Raw genomic sequence first — 19,920 nt, 5'->3', positions numbered from 1 at the left:
GCTTCACAGATGTTTCAGCGGTAAGAGTTTAGCTGTTGCTCCTAATTGGAAGCAATCTTGGAAGGGTGGGGAAATAGGGACTCAATATAGAAAGAGGCATGACAGCAGAGCATGAGTGAGAAGAGAACTGGGACATGGCTTTCAGAAAAGATTTCCAAGGCTCCTGTTAAAACCAAAAGGCAAGCAAACTCTGAGGAGCTGTCAGGCTGTTCCTGGGATCTGGGGCAGAAAGACAGTGGAATAAGTGCCTTGCCTCTGCATTTAACACCCTAGTCCTATATTAGAGAAGCTGAAAAACTGAGGCTGTGGAAGGTGAGTCCCCCATGGGATGCAGTTCTAGTTTTGGTTTGTTTTTGCCTTTTTTTTTTTTTTTTTTTTTTTGAGATGGAGTTTCACTCTTGTTGCCCAGGCTGAAGTGCAGTGGCAGGATCTCGGCTCACCACAACCTCTGCCTCCCGGGTTCAAGTGATTCTCCTGCCTCAGCCTCCTGAGTAGCTGGGATTACAGGCATACACCACCACGCCCAACTAATTTTGTATTTTTAGTAGAGACGGGGTTTCTCCATGTTGGTCAGGTTGGTCTCGAACTCCCAACCTCGGGTGATTTGCCCACCTCGGCCTCCCAAAGTGTTGGGATTACAGGCGTGAGCCATCGTGCCCAGAGAGTTCTAGTTTTTAAGATAAGCCTCCAGGTCGCAAACTTGTCCGTTGGAATTTGGAATCCAATGCAATTGCCAACTTATTTTTTTCAAAGCCAACCTAAGACCGATGGAAGATTTGGTTCAGGATGTTATGCATTGCTTCAAGTAGAGTCTTAGGCTTTAATTGAAGATCACAGTTGGCCACAGGTGCCAGGCTGTGGAGTCAGAGACTTCATTCAGAGCAGGGCTCCATGTTTAATCTGATTCTTGCATTACCCCCTTATATCTTACGGCGTAGAACAGTTACAGTGTATATCCTGACATAGGCATATATACATGCAGATTTTTATATTACAAGGATTCTCGACTATTTAGTAAGATGTAACATACAGAAGGCCCAGACTCAGTAATGAGCTTCTGCAGACTTATAAATCAGCCACACCCTGCTGGATTATCTGAGATTGATCTGCCTGTTCACCCATTTATTCATGGATTCACTGGTCATTATTAGTGCCTCCTACACCCATAGGATAGCCAGTGGGGGTGAGAGTGGGGAAACCTAGTGTCAAGTAAAATAACAGCTCCCCTTCCCCACCTCTGACGGCTCGGTCTAGTGAGAGCAACCAATGGTGGGATTGAGGTGATGCCTGGTGCTTAGTAAATTCTTGCTAAATGGAAGAATGAAGGCTGGGCGTGGTGGCTCATGCCTGTAATCCCAGCACTTTGGGAGGCTGAGGCAGGTGGATCATGAGATCCGGAGGTCAAGACCACGGTAAAACCCCGTCTCTACTAAAAATACAAAAAATTAGCCTGGCGTGGTAGCGGGCGCCTGTGGTCCCAGCTATTTGGGAGGCTGAGGCAGGAGAATGGCATGAACCCGGGAGGCAGAGGTTGCAGTGAGCTGAGATTGCACCACTGCACTCCAGCCTGGGTGACAGAGTGAGACTGCATCTCAAAAAAAAAAAAAAGGAATGAATGAAGAAACACAAGAATGAAGCCATGGGTACTGGAAGGGGGTGTGGCCAAGAAAACATCTTAAAAGTGTGATACCTATATTGTTTTGGTCACTCTCTCCTTCAAGAAATAGGAATAGACTTTCTCCCACATGCCAAGTGGTGTGCCAGGTGGCAAGGACACAGTGGTATGTGGGGCAGACATGCCCTTGCCCTTATGGAGTTAACATGTTGGTGATAATGCTTTGTTGCAATGCAAGGAACACTGAAAATATAGAGGGGCTATGCCCAGCCTCGTCCCCAGAGTCAGCGAAGATCTCTCTGGGAAGTGGTGTTTACACTGAAATCTGAAGGGTGAGTAGAAAGTACAGAGGGAATGGGGAAGGTGTAAGCCAGTGATGCAAGGGAGGGAGGCCTGAGTTACAATTTACAAGGATCCCCCTGGCTGCTGCCAAGAGCGGGAGTTGGCATTAGAGGCGATGGCTATTTTAAGACTGGCTAGGAGGCTGTGGCAGTGATCTTCGTGCCTTAATTCTCATTTCTGAAAAGAAAGAGTTTCGTTCCTGTAGCTTTCCCAGACCCTGACCCCTAACTGTGCTGACTCTGGTCACGTTCGTGTATCTTCTATGTAACATCCTGCCCCCATCAGCAGGTGCCAAATAGAATCTGTTTATAGTCAACACCACACATGGTTGGTTTCCAGAGCCAGGCAAATTCCTTTAGACAACTCTGGGCTTAGACAGTCACTAAATGCTGTTGTTTCTCCCTCTAAAAGAGCTCTTGAATCTCCCACTCCTCCTTTTGCCCAGGGCCCTGCCTTCTGGCCCTCATTATCTCTTCAAAATCACCAACTCGACAGGGACTGAACTTTCTTCCTAACACACATGTTTATCCTCATGTGTCGCCATTGCCAGGGGTGTAAAGATACCTCAGTGGTTGTATCAGTCAGCTTTCTCTGTATAACAAACAGCCCTAAACCCCAGTGCCTAAAAATAGCAGACATTTATGATTTCTGTGGGTTGATGATCTGGTCTGCGCAGTGTGTGTTAGGCTGATTGCCTGTGCTGGCCCATCTACACATCTGGAGGCTGAGCTGGGGTGCCTCAGCCTCTCTCCACACATTGTTATCCTCCGGGGGCTACCTCAGGCTTGCCAATGTGACAGCAGAATGATTTCCAGCAGCAGCTGGGCATGGCGTGACTCATGCCCAGGAACTTGAGACCAACCATGGCAACACAGCAAGACCCTACAAAAAATAAAAATAATTAGCCTGGTGTGGTAGCATGAGCTACTCAGGAGGCTTAGAGGGAGGATCGCTTGAGCCTGGGAGGTCAAGGCTGCAGTGGGTGGTTGTCATGCCACGGCCCCTCCAGCCTGGGCAACTGAGTGAGATCCATCTCCCCCACTCCCCCAAAAAAAAAAAAAAAGAATGATTCCCAGCAGCAAGAGAGAGGAACTTTTAGACATAAGCACTTTTAAAGTCTTTATTGGTGTCACCTTTGCTATTGTGCCATTGGCTAAAGCAAGTCTCGTGGCCAAACTTTGATTCCCCTTCATGCTGGGGGGCGGGGGGGCAAAGCCACACTGCAGAGTGTGCATGCAGGTGGCCTGAACACATTGGGGCCATTTCTACAGCAACGGTTATGAGGGAGACTTTACAACCAGACTGAATGTGGATGTTTTCTGTGTGGTCTGTTCCCTGCCACGTACTGCTTTTGTCCTACTGAACAGGTTTACTCGTCAGGTCTCAAAGCCTCAGCTGCCCCTCCTTAAAATGGGAATCATCCTTGGGACCACCTCAGTGATTTCATGAGAGGGTCTAAAGAGAAAACTGAGTGTCTGCACGTCTCTCAGTGCTTGGGGCCCAGTAAGAGTTGAGGGTTTCTGTGCTATTCTTAGTGTCAGATGAAGTCTTCTTTTTCTTTCTTTCTTTTTTTTTTTTTTGAGACAGAGTTTCGCTGTCACCCAGGCTGGAGTACAGTGGTGTGATCTCAGCTCACTGCAACCTCATCTCTCAGGTTCAAGCAATTCTCCTGCCTCAGACTCCTGAGTCTCTGGGACTATAGGCACGCGCCATGTGCCACCACACCTGGCTAATTTTTGTATTTTTAGTAGAGACAAGGTTTCACCATGTTGGCCAGGCTGGTTTCGAACTCCTGACCTCAAGTGATCCACCTGCCTTGGCCTCCCAAAGTGCTGGGATTACAGGCATGAGCCACCACGCCCAGCCAGATGAAGTCTTCAGAAGCCCTTTCCTACCTGGCCTCAGGTGGATTTATCCTAACCCCGATGTCACACTTTCACATTCGTATCTTACATATTTATTTTTCCTTTCCCCATGTTTTGTGTTTTTACTAAACAGCACCTCACTAGTGCTTCGTTCAGGGAGCAGCTAAAAATATCTCCTCTTCAAATTCTTCTTCCAGACGGAGTTAGTCATTTGTCCTTTTTTTTTTTTTTTTTTTTTTTTTTGATGGAGTCTCTCTCTGTCTCCCTGACTGGAGTGCAGTGGTGCGATCTCAGTTCACTGTAACCTCCACCTCCCAGGTTCAAGTGATTCTCCTGCCTCAGCCTCCCAAGTAGCTGGGACTACAGGCGTGCGCCGCCATGCCCAGCTAATTTTTGTATTTTTAGTAGAGATGAGGTTTCACCATGTTGGCCAGGCTGGTCACGAACTCCTGACTTCAAGTGATCTGCCCGCCTTGGTCTCCCAAAGTGCTGAGATTACAGGTGCCCAAGCCTGTATTACATTTTCCTGAGTTGTTTGTGTATTTTTCTGTTTTCTCCCGGTCTGAACTCCCTGAGGAGAGGAGTTGTGAGTTACTCACCTTCCTGTCCTGGTGTCTGGCTCTTTGCCTGGAACAGAATAGGTGTTTGTTTAACAGATAGTGCTATATAAATAATTGGATGAGTGAATGGATTAAGTGAGTGAATCTCTTTTCATTATCTTGAGTCATCCTAAAAAGGCAGAGGATGGACTAAGTGCCAAAACTGACCTAAACTTTTCTCCTCTTCCCCTCCAGCCGGTACCATTTTCAGATTTCATCTTCCTGAACTGGAAATGCGAATGAGAGGAAATTAACATCCCCAAGAGCTGCAGTGAGCAAACGCATTGAGCTTGGGTCAGGACAGTTCCATTTGGGGACCAGAGATGGACGGTCACTCAGCCTGTGGAGGTAAGTGACTAATCTGCCCGCAGCACAAGTGAGATGTGCTGCCTTTTCTGTTTTGTTTTGTTTTGTTTTGTTTTCCATTGATTATGTTACATGGAGGATGTGGAAGATATTCTCCTATTTCTTGGTGTCTGAAACATGTCCTGCTTGTCCAGAAACGTGCCATTAAGAGGAATTCCCATGGCAGGGGAAGGGGAATACAGTGTCCCTCAGGAGAAAGATGCAGATTGCTAGTATCTAGCAGCCTTTCTTTTTCTTAAATGGAGAGCTTTCTGAGCTCTCATGAACACTGGTGACTGTTAGAGTATCTAGCAGCCTTTCTTTTTCTTAAATGGAGAGCTTTCTGAGCTCTCATGAACACTGGTAAGTAAAAACCTGAATTCAGATCATCCTTTGATGACAAGTGCCTGTCATCCCGAAGAAGGCCTGGCACGACACTCTGGTGTGTCCTAGAGCAAGTGTCAGCAAACTGTGGCCTACGGGACAAGCCTGGCCCAGGCTGCCTTTGTAAATAAAGCTTCGCTGGTGCCCCGCCACGCTCATTTGTTCAGGTGTCATGTACGACTGTTTTCACACTGCGGCAGCCTGACTGAGTCATTACCATAGAGACTGTGTGGCTGCAAAGTCTGACGTATTTGTTCCCTGGTCCTTAACAGAAAAGGTGTTGCAACCTCTGTTCTACAGCTGAGCTGTCCACGCAGAGCCACTCCATATGGGGATATGGAAATTTTAATTAAAATGAAATAATATGAAGAATTCAGGGCTCAGTCACATCACATTTCATGTGCTTAGTAGCCACATGTTGCTTATGGGTACCCATGGACAGTGCAGATAGAAGACATTTTTATCAGTGCAGAGTTAGCTTGGGAAAAATTGAGATCACCCGGGATGTGTCACTTCATTCTGCTGGTCTCTAACCCAGCTTGGGCATAATTGCAATCATTGCAGAAGAAGAAGGAAGGCTGATGTCTGTGAGTGTGTATAGCTGTTTTCTATATGATTACTGGCAAGGGCCTCTCTCTCTCTCGTGTGCACTCTCTCACTCTCTCTAGTATAAGAATGGAGTAGCTTTTAACATTTCTTTGGGAGCCATCTTGTGGTGTCTGTTTGTGACTCCATGTAAAACAAATCCACTTGGGCCTTGGGGTTTATTCGTTTTATTTATACAAGTAGATATGGATGTGAGCTTGAGCCCTTCTGGGGTCCCAGGTAGGTCAGGGGCCATGTGGGGCCTCCTCTAAAGGGGAAGAAGCAATGGCTTCCACGTTCCCAAGGGGTAAATATATGGTCAAGAGCGATAAGAAACAAGGAGAGGAAGAAAATGAGCAGAAAATGTGGCATGTGTGAGTCTTAGAAGAATGGAGACAAAAGACAATATTGTTCCTGGTTATGGTCATAGGTTTACTTTGAGAGAACATGTTGAACAAAGTAATGATGCTTGGGAATATACCACCTCTCAGAATTGTGCTGAACACAGACAGTTCTATATGATAGACAGGTGGGGGAGAGCCTTGAACCTGGAGCTAGCTCACCATCTTAGATGGGACAAGATTGGGAGCATAACAGGAGGTTCTGCTTGGTGCATAAACCAATGCAAGTGGGAATAACAAGGGCTGATCATTGAGATGCACAGTTTGTATGGAAGGGACCCAAGAAAGAAGAGAGAAGAGACTCTAGATGGCCAACAGGTCTGGGCAAAGGCCCTACGTTTGGCATTTAGAAGTTGGGCTTTCTTACCTTTGGGTTACCCAAGCACAAGCAAGAACAAAGCAGAGACTCCATTGATGAGAAAAGATCCAATTGATATGTATTCTGCACATCTAGGTTTGAAAATGGCCCCGTGCCTCTTTGTTTTGGTTGGTCTTCAAGCACCTCACCATTACAGAGGAGTGCTGTATGCGTTTTAAGCAGGCATTTCCATAGCAAACCTTCAAACCATGGAGTTTAATGCAGATACGAAGTAATTATAAGTAATACAAATAATAGTATTAATTTTTTAGTTATTTCTTAGAATCAAGCATATCAAGAATGATGATGATGGTGATGATGTTAACAGTGATAATATTTTTTATCCATTTCTAGCTTATTATGTGCCAGGTGCACTGTTCTACTAATAATTATTATCATTATTACTAATAATAATTATTATAGCTTTAAATTATTGGGCACATACAATGTACTAAGTAATATATTGATTTTTTTCTCAATCTCGTGAAACCAGAGCATTCATTTCCATTTGTAATTTTTTTCAATTGTTTTATTTTTATATGATTGCAAATGTATAGAAAAGTTATAAGAACAGCCAACAAATTCCTGGACTCCTTTTGTCCAGGTTTTCAAATGTTCGCATTTTATCATGTTCATTTTTTCTTTTTTCTCTACATTTTTTTCTGAAATCAGAAACTTGTATCTTAGAATACAACTTTCTAAGTCAGAAACTTAACGTTAATTTGACTATTATCTAACTTTCTGATTTCTCATTCAGATTTCACCAGTTGCCCCCGATAAATTCCTTTATGGCAAAAGAAAAGCCCGTTGGCATGTGTCTTTCTTGGAAAACTTTCTTAATCTCGTATTTCAGCACGTTAACCTTTTTGACAAGTTCAGGCCAGTTATTTGATAGAATGCGCTCAATTTTGGCTTTTCTGATGTTTCCTTGTGATTAGGTTGGCAGGACTAGCCCAGAGCTGATGTGTCCTTTTCAGTGCATTGTATCAAGAGGCGCCAGTGTGGCTGTCTCCCATTACTGGTGATGTTAGCTTGGAGCTCTCAGTTAAGGTGGTGTCTTCCAGGTGTCTCCACTGCAAAGTTACTGTTTCACCTTTGCCATTAATAAGCATCTTACGAGGAGAAGTTCTGAGATTGTGTAGATATCTGATTAGTCCTCAGTCTATCAGTCATTAGTTTTAGCATCTTTTGATGATTCTTGCCTGAATAGATTTATTATTATCATAGTTGCCAAATGGTGATTTTTCTAATTTCACTGTTTCTTTTTCGTTTATTAGTTGGTTTCCTACTATAAAGAAGAAATTTTCTTCCTCTGTTCATCTTTTTTTTTTTTTTTGAGACAGAGAAGTCACTCTCACCCAGGCTGGAGTGCAGTGGTGCAGTCTTGGTCCTTGCCCACTGCAACCTCTATCTCCCAGGTTCAAGCAGTTTTCCTGCCTCTGCCTCCTGAGTATCTGGGATTATGGGCATGCACCACCATGCCCAGCTAATTTTTGTACTTTTGGTAGAGATGGGGTTTCACCATGTTGGCCAGGCTGGTCTCTAGCTCTTGACCTCAAGTGATCTGCCTGCCTTGGCCTCCCAAAGTTCTGGGATTACAGGTGTAAGCCACCATGCCCAGCCCTTCCTTTCTTTATATCAGTGTGGACTCATGGATTTTAATTTTATTCAATAGGTTGCAGTCTTTTGTGATCATCAATTATTTTGATATTTACATTGCCCCAAATCTGTCCACTAGGGCCTGGCTCCTGTGTCTCTAACATTTCTCCATCATAATTTGAGCACTTGCTGCCTTGTTGTCACAGCAAGGTATTCTAGCCTCATCTTCTACTCTCCTCACCTCAGTGGTGGAATCAACATGGGAGCCTTGGTTCCTTTTCATGGGAAATGGTGTTTAGAAACCAAGATCTGGCCACTAGGTGTGCTTATTGTTCCTGGGGTAGCATTGCCTCTAGGCCCTCTGGGCAGACATAATTGGGGTGTGTGTGTGTGTGTGTGTGTGTGTGTGGTGTATCACACAGACAAGCACATTTCTATACATACATATGCACATCCACATGTACATCCACACATCATTCAGATCATTTTCAAATTGACCTATCTATCTATTAAAATCACCGTGAGTTCACACTAATGGTGCTAGGACATTCTGGAAATTCATGTCTATCTGAATGATGCTGAACAGTCATTCTACTTTCACTGTCAACGCTACCACCAGCTACATTTATTAAACCATGTTCAGGCCCAGTTTTAGACCCTTTCCCTCTCTGTTACTTCTGACATCAACTCAGTGGCCCAAGTACAGATGAGCAAACCAAGACTCTGAAAAGCTAATTAACTTGTGCAAAGTTATACAGCTGGTAAAGTGGCAAGCTTATAGGGAGCACCTGTTTGTCCCTCAGCTTTTGATCAAAGGGCCTAGGGAGAAACCTCTGTCTCAGGACAAAAACAAGAGCAGAAGACCGGGGTAGCATTTGTCCCTGCTGACAGCATTTGTCACAGTGCAGGCCAGCCAAACATGTGGACCATGTGTATGGTCTGCGTCTCTCAGATGGAGTCCTGTTAGAAGGTGTGTGTAGATGCACATGGTGGTGTGTGTTGCATGTGGGAGTGAGAGTTTCTGTGGGGGATGCAGGACTGTTGTCTTGTCCTTGTGAAGACATTGATCAGGTTGAAGATGTGATTACAGAACCGGGCCTCTCCGCAGAGGGAACATTTCTTCTCTTGCAGGGTGGTTTCTTGGGAGAGCTGCTTCAGTGTGGAAGCCTTAACTTAAACACGTTTTGGTCTCCAGCTCCCAGCAAAGATGCAGAATGTGCACCAGATAAATGCTGGTTTCAGGCAGGCATTGACAAACATTTCTGAGCTGCTTCTGTGCCAGGCACTGCTCTAATCAGACAAAGATCCTAGCTAGGGGTGAGAAAGAGGAAGAGATATACAGTAAAAAAAAAAAAAATATATATATATATATATATATATATATGGTATGGGCAGGGGCAGGAGGTCCCAGGGCAGGGCACAGCATGTATGTGGTGGTCAAGGAGTGTCTCTTCCAGGAAATGTTTCTAGAACCAAGTCACATGGTAGACAGGAAAGAACAAATAGGGAGGTGAGAAGGAGAGCAGGGGCTGTTGATCAAAGGACATGCAGGGACTGATTCAGTCTTCTTCAGGGGACTGTGGCCTCCCCCCAGAGAACCAGGCCTGTTTTCCTTCTGGGCAGTGCCACATGGGGGGACACTCTCCCTGGGAGCTAAAGCATTTCCTCCAACAACAAAAAAACGTTATCAGCTGGCCCAGAGACCAACTGCAGGCCAGGGCACTCTGATTAGATAAGAGGACATCCTGTCTGTCATTCAATATTCTGATGGGCAGCAGCAAGGAGCTGTTGGAATTTCTGTTGCTGATAACCTTTAAGAGCAGCAGTGGTAGAAATGGGGGTTGTTTGGGGTGGGAGGGGAGAGGAGACTTGGGAGCACTCTGGAGTATCTGAAAGGCTGATGGGGAGAGAAGGATTAGCGGATGAATGTGTAGAGGGTGATTTTGAGGATGGATCTAAGTTGCATGAGTGAAGTGAAGAGGGAGGGAGGTTCTCATTCAGGCTGTTTTTCTTTTTTTCTTACTCATTCATTCATTTAGCAAATACTTACTGAGTGCCTTCCAGCTCACTGGCACTTGACTGAGCACTGGAGGTAAAACAATAAGATGAGAGCTACGTCCTCAAGATGTTAATAACTTATGTATTTCCTTATTTTATTTAGGTATTTATTTTGAGATAGAGTCTCACTCTGGCACCCAGGCTGGAGTACAGTTGTGCCATCACGACTCACTGCAGCCTTGACCTTCTAGGATCAAACGATCCTCCTGCCTCTGCCTCCTGAGTTGCTGGAATAAGAGCGTGCGCCACCACGCCTGGCTAATTTTTTTATTTTTGGTAGAGATGATGTTTTGCTATGCTGCCCAGGCTGATCTGGAACTACTGGGCTCGAGCAATTCCCCAGCCTCAGCCTCCCAACATGTTGGGATTTCACGTATGAGCCACCGTAACTGCCCGATGATAATAATTTAATGGGAGAAACAGATCAATTAATAAATCAGTGGTATGTTTAGGTGCAGTTCTGGTTCTTTGGTTCCTGAAGCTTATACAATTTGGGAGTTTTCTTTAAGGAAAAATAATACAAAGTTATGACGTTAAAATAAAATGCAAGTCCTAGATAAGTGGGGTGCAGCCCAGGGACTGGCACGTCAGCTTCCTGGACGTGCTCGTGCTCTGGTTCTTTGCCCGGTTTGCAAGCTGCAGTGTCAGTGAGTCCCTTCTGTTACCTGCTGCCTGCCGGATGAGCTGACCACAAGGGGAGCTGGCGGTGGGAATCCTGGTGCTCCATGGTACAGTGAACTTACTTGCCTTCTGGATCCTCTGAGTCCTTGTTCTTGGGCTCAGGGAATAGGGCTAAAGAACTTTGTTCTTCTTGTTTCTGCTGGGATTTTCGAAGGCACTTTCCTTGCAGTTCTGCAGGCTGACCTGTGATCCCATGTCAGGGACTGCATTCTCAGCAATCAGTTGAGCTCAGGAGTCCTGGGGCTGGTAGAGTGTTTGTGAGCACTTTCGCAGGGCTGACTGTGGCTCTTATGCCTTTCTAACAACCCCCCACACATAGATTCACCCCACAGACTCCCTGGCAGCCAGCTGCTGTCATTTCTCTTTTTTACTGATGATGAAACCCAGGCACAGACTAGTTAAGTAACTTACAATGACACAGCTAAGTCGGAGGGCTGCGCTTTGAAGGCTTACAGGGTCTCCAGAGCCCAGTCCACTTGCTGCCTCCCCATCATCCTCACTGCCTAATGCTTTTAAGCAATATGCTGGAAATACCTGCAATGTCAAGATTAGGAGATGGGCTAAATCCAGTACAGCCGCAGAATGGAATAATACTCATTTGAGCCACACAACCAGCACAGTGGAATGCTCTGATTTCTGGTGTGAAGGTGGGGTATCTAATTACATATGCACAGAGAAAGGAATACCAAGTGCTAACAGTGCTTGAATTCCCTCAGCCTTTTGCATCCTCTCCTGGACAGCTATAACAGACTCACTCACTCACACATGCATTCAATAGGTTTTATTTATTTATTATTTTTGAGATGGAGTCTTGCACTGTCTCCCAGGCTGGAGAGCAATGGTGTGATCTCAGCTTACTGCAACCTCCGCCTTCCAGTTCAAGCGATTCTCCCTGCCTCAGCCTCCCAAGTAGTTGGGATTACAGGCTTCCCCGCCACCACACCTGGCTAATTTTTATATTTGTAGTAGAGATGGGGTTTCACCATGTTGGCCAGGCCAGTCTTGAACTCCTGACCTCAGGATGCCTCCCACCTCGGCCTCCCGAAGTGATGGGGTTACAGACATGGGCCAGCATGCCCGGCCATTCAGTAGCTTTTAATTCAATGCCTTTGACATGCTGAGTACTGGGGATACAGCAGCAAAAAACAAAAACATGGTTTCTGCTGTCATGGAACTTAGTCTGGCCTGCTGTTTGCTCTTTCTGCCTATACTTTCTCCCTCCAGCTTTCACTAGAGAGATCTTTTGGAAGCCCTCCATGGTTCCCCCGTGCCCTCAGATGCAGCCCCTCCCTGCCGCTATTTTCTCATGGGTAAAATGGACCAGAAGACGCACAGATCTTCCGGACATCAGAGTGTAGCTCTTCTCACTTGTTGGCTAGAGGCTTTGCAGTCACAACTCTCATCATTACCATCTTCTAGAAAGGTCAGGCACCGGACAGCTGAAACCATGGCAGCCAGCACCAGGAAGTGCCCTCCCTGGGCGCTCAAAGATCCAAGACAGCCGGGCCCTGTGTTTGTAGGAACAAGATTCCAGATGTCTCTGCTGCTTGCCAGCCTCGTGACCTTCATTCATGCAGGGCCTTGTTTTCTTGATTCAGTGGGGGCCAATCCCGGCCCCCAGGGGAGATGGATGCTGCAGGGATGTGCAAGCTGTAGAGGGTTCCAGAGAATGGGCCTGGCGTTCTGCAAGCCTGGCACCCCTCCCGGATGCTTTTCTCCAGCCCTTGGAGCTTGGGCGGTGTGGTGTTAGGATGATTATTGGGTTTCCTCCACAGTTCCTGGCTGATTGTTTTATAGCCCTTGTTACAGCCTTTTGTGATAATACTGGGTGTGGCAGGCCTCAGGACACAGGATCTCTCCAACGTTCTCCTGCCTTCCTTCCCCTGCCCTAACACGGGACTCTAATCTTTCCCTGCCTTTCTGATTGTGGGTCTTGAGATCCTCCCCAGAGAGGGTCCTGCCCTGTACCCTGGGAGAAGGAATGCTGACATCAGGAAGCTTCCATAAAACCCCAGAAGACTGGGTTGGAAGAGCTTCCAGATAGCCGAGCACTGGAGCTTCCTGGAGGGTAGCACACCCCTTCCCGCATACATCCCCCCACGCATCTTTCTATGTGTATCATTTGCACCAGTAAATATGTTTTCCTGAGTTCCAGGAAATTAATTCCAGCAAATTAATCGAGCCTGGAAAGGGGGTCTTAGGAACCCAATTTGAAGCCAGTTGGTCAAATTGCAGAAAACCAGACTTGAGACTTGTGTTTGGGGTAGGAGTTGGGGGGCAGTCTGGGGAACTGATCTCTCAACCTGTGGGATCTGACACTGTCTCCAGGTAGATGGTGTCGGAATTAAATTGGAGGACACCCAGCTGGTGTCCACTGCGTGGTGTGTGGGGAAGAATTCCTATACGTGTGGGCACAGAAGGGTTCTGTGTTGACCGTTAGGGTTTGAGAGCAGAGGATAGGCAGGGTTTGAGAGATTTTACAAAACAGGTAGGAATAACACTTTCTGAGACTTGGTTCCCCCATCTGTAAAAAAAAGGAAATACTAACAGTACCCACTTGGGAGAGTTCTGTGAGGACTAAATGACACGAGGACTCAAAAAGCTGGGTACGGTGTCTGGCCCATCGTGAAGGCTGAGTAATTGACAGGTGCATTTATCACTATGGTTCCTCGCTGAGCCCGTGATAAATGAGCCTGTGGCAGGACATGAGTGAGCTGCAAGAACAGGAGCCAGGCCTCCCACCTTGCTGGCTCGGAAGGCTGTCTGGCTGCAGCAGAGACACTCTTCCCAGAAAGAAGGGGCTTTCCATGGTGAACCACTGTGGCCAGGCCCAGAGGCCTTTACAATACCAATGTCCCAAGAAGAGAAGGGCCATCAGAAGGATGGAAATTTTCTATGTGCTTCTAGATTGATCCCTTCTCAAAAGACTAATTTTTCTTCTAGTCATGCCCAGCTATAAGCATTTGGGCATTTACAGATAACCTTTGTTCCTGAAGGGCATCCGGGTATGTCCTTCCTCCTTTCAATACCCATGACCCTTACTATCCTGGAACAGAGTCCACACTGCAGGAAGGACAGGGCTCACCATGGTCAGGGCCCCATCAAAATCCCCAGCCTCATCTGTGCTCTCCCTGTCCCACCCCACCTTCTGCTAATCACAGAGTCATCTTCACAGTGTGGACCCTGAATACAGATGACTTGGGTTCTGCTTATTTTGCAACCCTGGATACAGTATCTTCTCTTGATCTCAGTTTCCTCATCTGCAAAATGGACATAACAGATAATAACAGCACCAACCTCCAGGATTGCATGAGTTAATTCAGGCGTGCCTTGGAGATATTTCAGGCTTGGTTCCGGGCCGCTGCAATAAAGTGAGGATTGTATAAAGCAAGTCACACAAATTGTTTTGGATTCCCAGTGCATACAAAAGTTATATTTATACTATACTGTACTGTGGTCTGTGAAGTGTGCAGTAGCATTATGTCTAAAACAACAATGTACATACCTTAATTAAAAAATTCTTTTTTGGCCGGGCATGCTGGCTTACGCTCCCAGCACTTTGGGAGGCTGGGGTGGGCAGATCGCTTGAGGCCAGGAGTTCCAAACCAGCTTGGGCAACATAGCGAGATTTGCCTTCTACAAAAAATGTTAAAACATTAGCCAGGAGTGGTGGTGCATGTGCATCTGTAATCCTAGTCACTTGGGAAACTGAGGCCACAAGTTCAAGGCTGCAGGGAGCTATGATCAGAGCTTGACAGAGCGAGATCCTGTTTCTAAAAAAACAAAACAAATTAAAAAATACTTTCTTGCTAAAAAATGCTAATGGAATGAGCACGTGCTGTTGGAAAAATGGCACCAGTAGACTTGCTCAACACAGGGCTGCCACAAACCTCCAGTTAGTAAAGACAACAACAACAAAATAACAATGCAGCATCTGTGAAGCAGGATTAAGTGAAGTATGCCTATGTACGTGAAAGTGCTTAGAACCCTGCTAGACGCAGCAATCTCTAACGGCCAGTATTCTATAGAGAATATGAAGCTAAAGATGTGGCTATGGATATAGATATAGATATAGATATAAATATAGATACAGATATAATGTAGCTCTAGTCTGTGATCATCACGCCAAATGAAATACCTGCCATGTCTGCAGGACTTGGTCTGTGAGGTTTGCATGTGCTCTTCTCTACCTGGAATGCCCTTCTCTTGCTTTCCTGGGGAGCCCTCCCTTCTTCACACTCAGCTCTAGAGTTGTCTCTTCTGGAACTCCGCCCCCCTATTTCCACTCCATTCTCAGCTGTGGGGCTTGTCCTTCGGCAGCCCTTAAACCCCCTGCCTGTGTCTGCCTTCCTTTCACTGACCACACTGTCTTGTGAAGAAGGGCCCGTGTACCTGTGCGTTTCCCCTGCTGCACTGGGAGCCCCTTGAGCAGTGGTAGTCTATGCTTCATTCTTCATTGGATTCACAGAGCACCCTCTGGGCCAGGCATGCCTTTCCCTCACCAGCACCGAGACTGGTGCTCTGACGGCTGGTGTAGTGTGTCCATTTGTCTCAGCCACAAAGAGCCAGCCCAGGTGCTGGTTTGATAGACATGATGTCCAGCTAGCTGGCCATGCTACTGGCCTGGACACATGCCTGGGCCCCCGTGGGGATTACTTGTCTCTTCTTTAGCTCCTCCGACTTGCCTCCAGCCTTTGGAGAACTGGAAATGGGCGGACCCCGTGTCTGTAGGCTCCTGGTCCTTTCACTTTCCGGTCCACGCCTTATCTGCGTTCCATGCAGGCCAGAATACAGAACACCTGCTGTTTGCAGCTCTCTCTGCCTCCAATTAACTCATGCAAACACATCCTGTCAAAATACCCCACACCCTTTCTGATATGGATGGCACGGGGTAGAGGAGGAAGAAGACGCAAGTGAACCCAAAGCCAGCGAGTCTGAAATCCATTTGGCAAGCATTTGTGCTATGTCCTATATTCAGTGCCTGTGTGGGGAAGTCAGTTCACCGTTTTGCTCAATGGCAATGAAGAAATGGCATTCATGTAAACACTTTCTCACAGTCTCTAAAAATATCCTTTGTGCTGGAGGATTGGCTGTCAGAAAAAGAGGAAGAAGGGAAGGCCTTTGGGTCTGAGATGATTTGCTTATTCTGTTGGTTGAATAGGATGGAATTGGCTTTCTGCACTTTGCAACCTCAACAGATGGTCAGTCATCTAACTGGAACCTCCTTGGAGGTGGGGCCTGTCTTTTTCCCCATTGAATCCACAGTACTTTGGTAAAGGAGAGGTCACTCAGGGAGTGTTCCGGAATTGCCCCCAACAGTTGTGCTATATGGTTGTATTGTGTTAATATTTCATCAAGAGTACTCATCTCTCCCTGTTGCTGCATATTTGCATATTAGTGTATGTCATCATCATTATCACAAACACCGCCGTGTCGCCTTTAGCATTTTCTGTCATTTGAACTATGTCCTTGCAATAAGTTCTCAGGAGAGAGATACTGAAAATGCCTTGAAGGTTCTTGCCACCTATTACTCATTGTGACTTTGCTGTGAAATGAGGAGTGGAAGGGAGATGGGGGGAACAAGAGCTGGAAGGGGATCCCTATTGAGCCTGGGACAGGGACCAGTGCAAAGGCCAGGATACAGCCACGGTGGGATTGTTCGACGGGCATGTGGGTCTGCCTCCAGTGGAGCGCAGAGTGCAGGTCAGGGAGGAATGAGGAGCTGGGAGGGATGGACACAAGGATGAAAAGACAGGAAGTTCAGACAGAGGAACTCGCTCCTGATAAGAGAGAAAGCCCACTCTCATGCCCCTCATTTCTTGGGGGCTAATGTGCAGTGAGTCAGTGGGGAGCGGGGTGAGCTCTTAACATCTGTGTGTAGGCTGCTCTAGAGCCCATGCCTGCACTGGAGCCCATGAGTCACCTCAAGTCCATTTGAAAAATTAGAGTGTTGGTAATTCACAGGGGAAAAATAGCACAGACAAGGATCAAGAGATCCTGGCTGTCTGCAACACCTGCACATCATTCTCTGTAGTCCCCAGGGTGCCACAGACTTAAGGAATTTTACACAACTCTGAGGTTTGGAATTCTATGGGTCTCCACGGAATTCAGACTGCCATTGGGCTGTGGGGAGTGGCGGGGGGGACTAGAAGACCCACATTCCGTGGAAATCCAGGGATTCCCGGAATTCCAGCATCCAGTAGAAATTCAGAGAACCATGGCCCCTGAGTAATTCCTCTGAAGGAAACATAGTCAAGAAAGACAAATTAATTTACAGCTACTCCTTCAGCTCCAGCCCAGCACTTAATTAGTGCCTTAGTGGTTTGAATGAATGACTATGGGAAAGGGTGAGAGAAGGAGTGAAGCAGAAGATCGCCCTCCAAAGCTATGCTTCCCATCCTCAAATGTCACCCCCTCCACACTGGGGAGGGGCATGTGGCTGTCATGCGGACTCTTCTGGCATTTTGTAGCTGAGGGCTAAGGATGCTCTAGCTCCTGCACAAGGGCAGGGAGAACAGTTCTGGCAAATTGCTAAACGTGTCCTCCTCAGAACACCACTGGACGTTCAGTACTGAGGAACAGCAGAGCATGGCGTCACACGAGCCGCCCCAAAATTTTCACCCTGGAGGATGATCCTTCCACGCGATTACTATTGATTGATCACAAGTAGCTTTTGATGTCATGGCTTTTATCTGTTAATATGTGTCATATTCGATATTAAAATTGAGGAATTATTTAAATATTTATTTAGTACTTCATTGGAAAAATAATAATGAATCTATCATATGGTAACATAAATGACTTTTTTTTTTTTTTTTTTTTGAGACAGAGTGTTGCTCTGTTACCCAGGCTGGAGTGCAGTGGCACAATCTTGGCTCACTGCAACCTCTGCCTCCCAGGTATAAGCGATTCTCCTGCCATAACTGGGATTACAGGTGCCCGCCACCGCACCTGGCTAATTTTTGTATTTTTAGTAGAGATGGGGGTTTCACCATGTTGGCCAGGCTGGTCTCGAACTCCTGACTTCAGGTGATCCACCCGCCTCAGCCTCCCAGAGTTCTGAGATTACAGGTGTGAGCCACTGTGCCCATCCCATAAATGATATTTTCATGAAAAAATAACTACTTACCCAAACAAACAACAACAACAAAAAATAAGAAGAGTGGTATTACTTTACAGATCCCTTTACTATCTGGCTTAAAGGAAAACAGCTGGGTTTTCATCTCTGCCTCTGTAATTCAGTCTTTTGTGAAATCAGATGTCATTTGTCTCCGGGGAGCTCTACTGTACATGCAGGAGAGAATGAGAGTGAAAGAGTAAATGAAGCCTTTGTCTCATTATGAAAATGGCTTTGACATCGTGAATTCCCCAGAAGGATCTCAATGACCCACAGAGATCCCTGAAACATAGTTTTAAGAACCTCAGTACAGTGGTTAAGAACGTGCCTTTTTTTTTTTTTTTTTAAGTTCTGGGATACAAGTGCAGAATGTGTAGGTTTGTTACATAGGTATACATGTGACATGGTGGTTTGCTGCACCTGTCAACCTGTCATCTACGTTTTAAGCATGCATTAGTTATTTGTCCTAATGCTCTCCCTCCCCTCACCCCCTGACTGGCCCTGGTGTGTGTTGTTCCCCTCCCTGTGTCCATGTGTTTTCATTGGAGAAGAACATGGCTTTTCAAGCAGGCTGCCTGGGGTCAGGGAGGTGTTTGGGAGGAATTGCATCCCGGATCCACTTGCAGCCCGTTGAGTTACCATAGACAAGAGATTTCACTTCTCTGCACCTCACATCCTCTATAAAGTGGGATAATAGTACCTACTCATAGGATTATTGTAAGAGTTACTTTAGTTAATATTTTAAAGCTCTTTGAGAACAGTCAGGTACATATTAAATGCTATACAGGTTATGTATCTATAGCTACACACACATATCACATACATACATACTATATACATACATATGTATATATGTACACATACATAACATATATATACTATATATGTGAGTATATATGTGTGTGTACTATATATTCATGTATATTTATGCTATATATATATTGCATATACTAAAACCAACTGAAAAATCACAAATGTTACTATAGCAAGTCATCCATTTCACATTATTTCTAAAAATATGAATATGTAAGAGCCATTTCTTAAGGCAGCTTTTCTGTCACCTACTAAGAGCGGGGGACAGCCGCTGCCCTGTTTGGGGTGCTGCAGAGCATAATCATAAATGTGGGAGTCCAGATCCAGGTCAGCTGTTGGGGCTCCAGGAGTCTGCGGACCCCTGCTCTCACCTCTTTGTGTCACCGGAGCTCCAGATTAAGGGCTTTCTGACAACTCCTCGTCTTCTTTCCTTCCCTTTGTCTGAGGAAGCAACTGTCTTCATTTGGCTGCCTGAGGGAGAACATCTGGCTCCAGGCACCACAGAAATCAAAGAAGGAACCAGGATGCTGGCCCCAGGAAGTCCCCAGAAACCCCAGGCAGCTCCTCCTCTCACACGGGATGCTTTTCCCGAAATACTTTTTGTCTGGAAGCTCTCCATGTGAGCTTTACAAAGGCATGTACATTCCCTTAGCCTTTGAAAATGCTCATAGGTTCAAGAACAACAACAACAAAAAGCCTTGGCGTCAGTGATCTGAGCACAGCATTGGAGTATGCTAAGAAGGCATCCGGGACTGGGAGCAGTGGCATATGCCTGTGATCCCAGCACTTTGGGAGGCCAAGGCGGGTGGATCACCTGAGGTCAGGAGTTCACGACCAGCCTGACTAATATGGTGAAACCCTGTCTCTACTAAACAAAATTAAGTGAGCGTGGTGGCACATGCCTATAATCCCAGCTACTTGGGAGGCTGAGACAGGAGAATTGCTTGTACCTAGGAGGTGGGAGGTTGCAGTGAGCCGAGATGGTGCCGTTGCACTTTAGCCTGGGCAGCAAGAGCAAAACTCCGTCTTGAAAATAAATAAATAAATAAATAAATAAATAAATAAATACATACATAAAATGAAAGAAGGCATCAGGACACCGGCTCCTTGTCCTCTGAGTGCGTGCTGTGCGGTGAGGTCCTCAGCGTGACGCTCACC

The 19,920-nt window shown here is 46.2% G+C and overlaps 1 protein-coding gene and 1 long non-coding RNA gene across 14 annotated transcripts in view; one reads left to right on the top strand and one right to left on the bottom strand.

Annotated features, from left to right (window-relative positions):
- ST3GAL1 (ST3 beta-galactoside alpha-2,3-sialyltransferase 1) overlaps positions 1–19,920 on the top strand; it is a 145,703-nt gene that overhangs the window by 50,482 nt on the left and 75,301 nt on the right. For all 13 annotated transcript variants that reach the window (XM_015146017.3, XM_028852134.2, XM_028852135.2 and 10 more), the window contains 1 exon segment: positions 4,617–4,769. The gene's annotated coding sequence lies outside the window, so the exon portion shown is untranslated.
- Positions 13,116–15,542, bottom strand: LOC144330855 (uncharacterized). Its single transcript, XR_013397437.1, has 3 exons — positions 15,225–15,542; positions 14,338–14,468; positions 13,116–14,193 (listed from the first exon to the last, which is right to left on the bottom strand). It is a non-coding gene; the product is annotated as an uncharacterized LOC144330855 (long non-coding RNA).

This window comes from Macaca mulatta, chromosome 8, assembly GCF_049350105.2.
Source record: "Macaca mulatta isolate MMU2019108-1 chromosome 8, T2T-MMU8v2.0, whole genome shotgun sequence".
In the NCBI taxonomy this organism is placed as follows: domain Eukaryota; kingdom Metazoa; phylum Chordata; class Mammalia; order Primates; family Cercopithecidae; genus Macaca; species Macaca mulatta.
The sequence above is the reverse complement of the archived record's forward strand: the minus strand, read 5'-3'. Positions and strand labels throughout refer to the sequence as shown.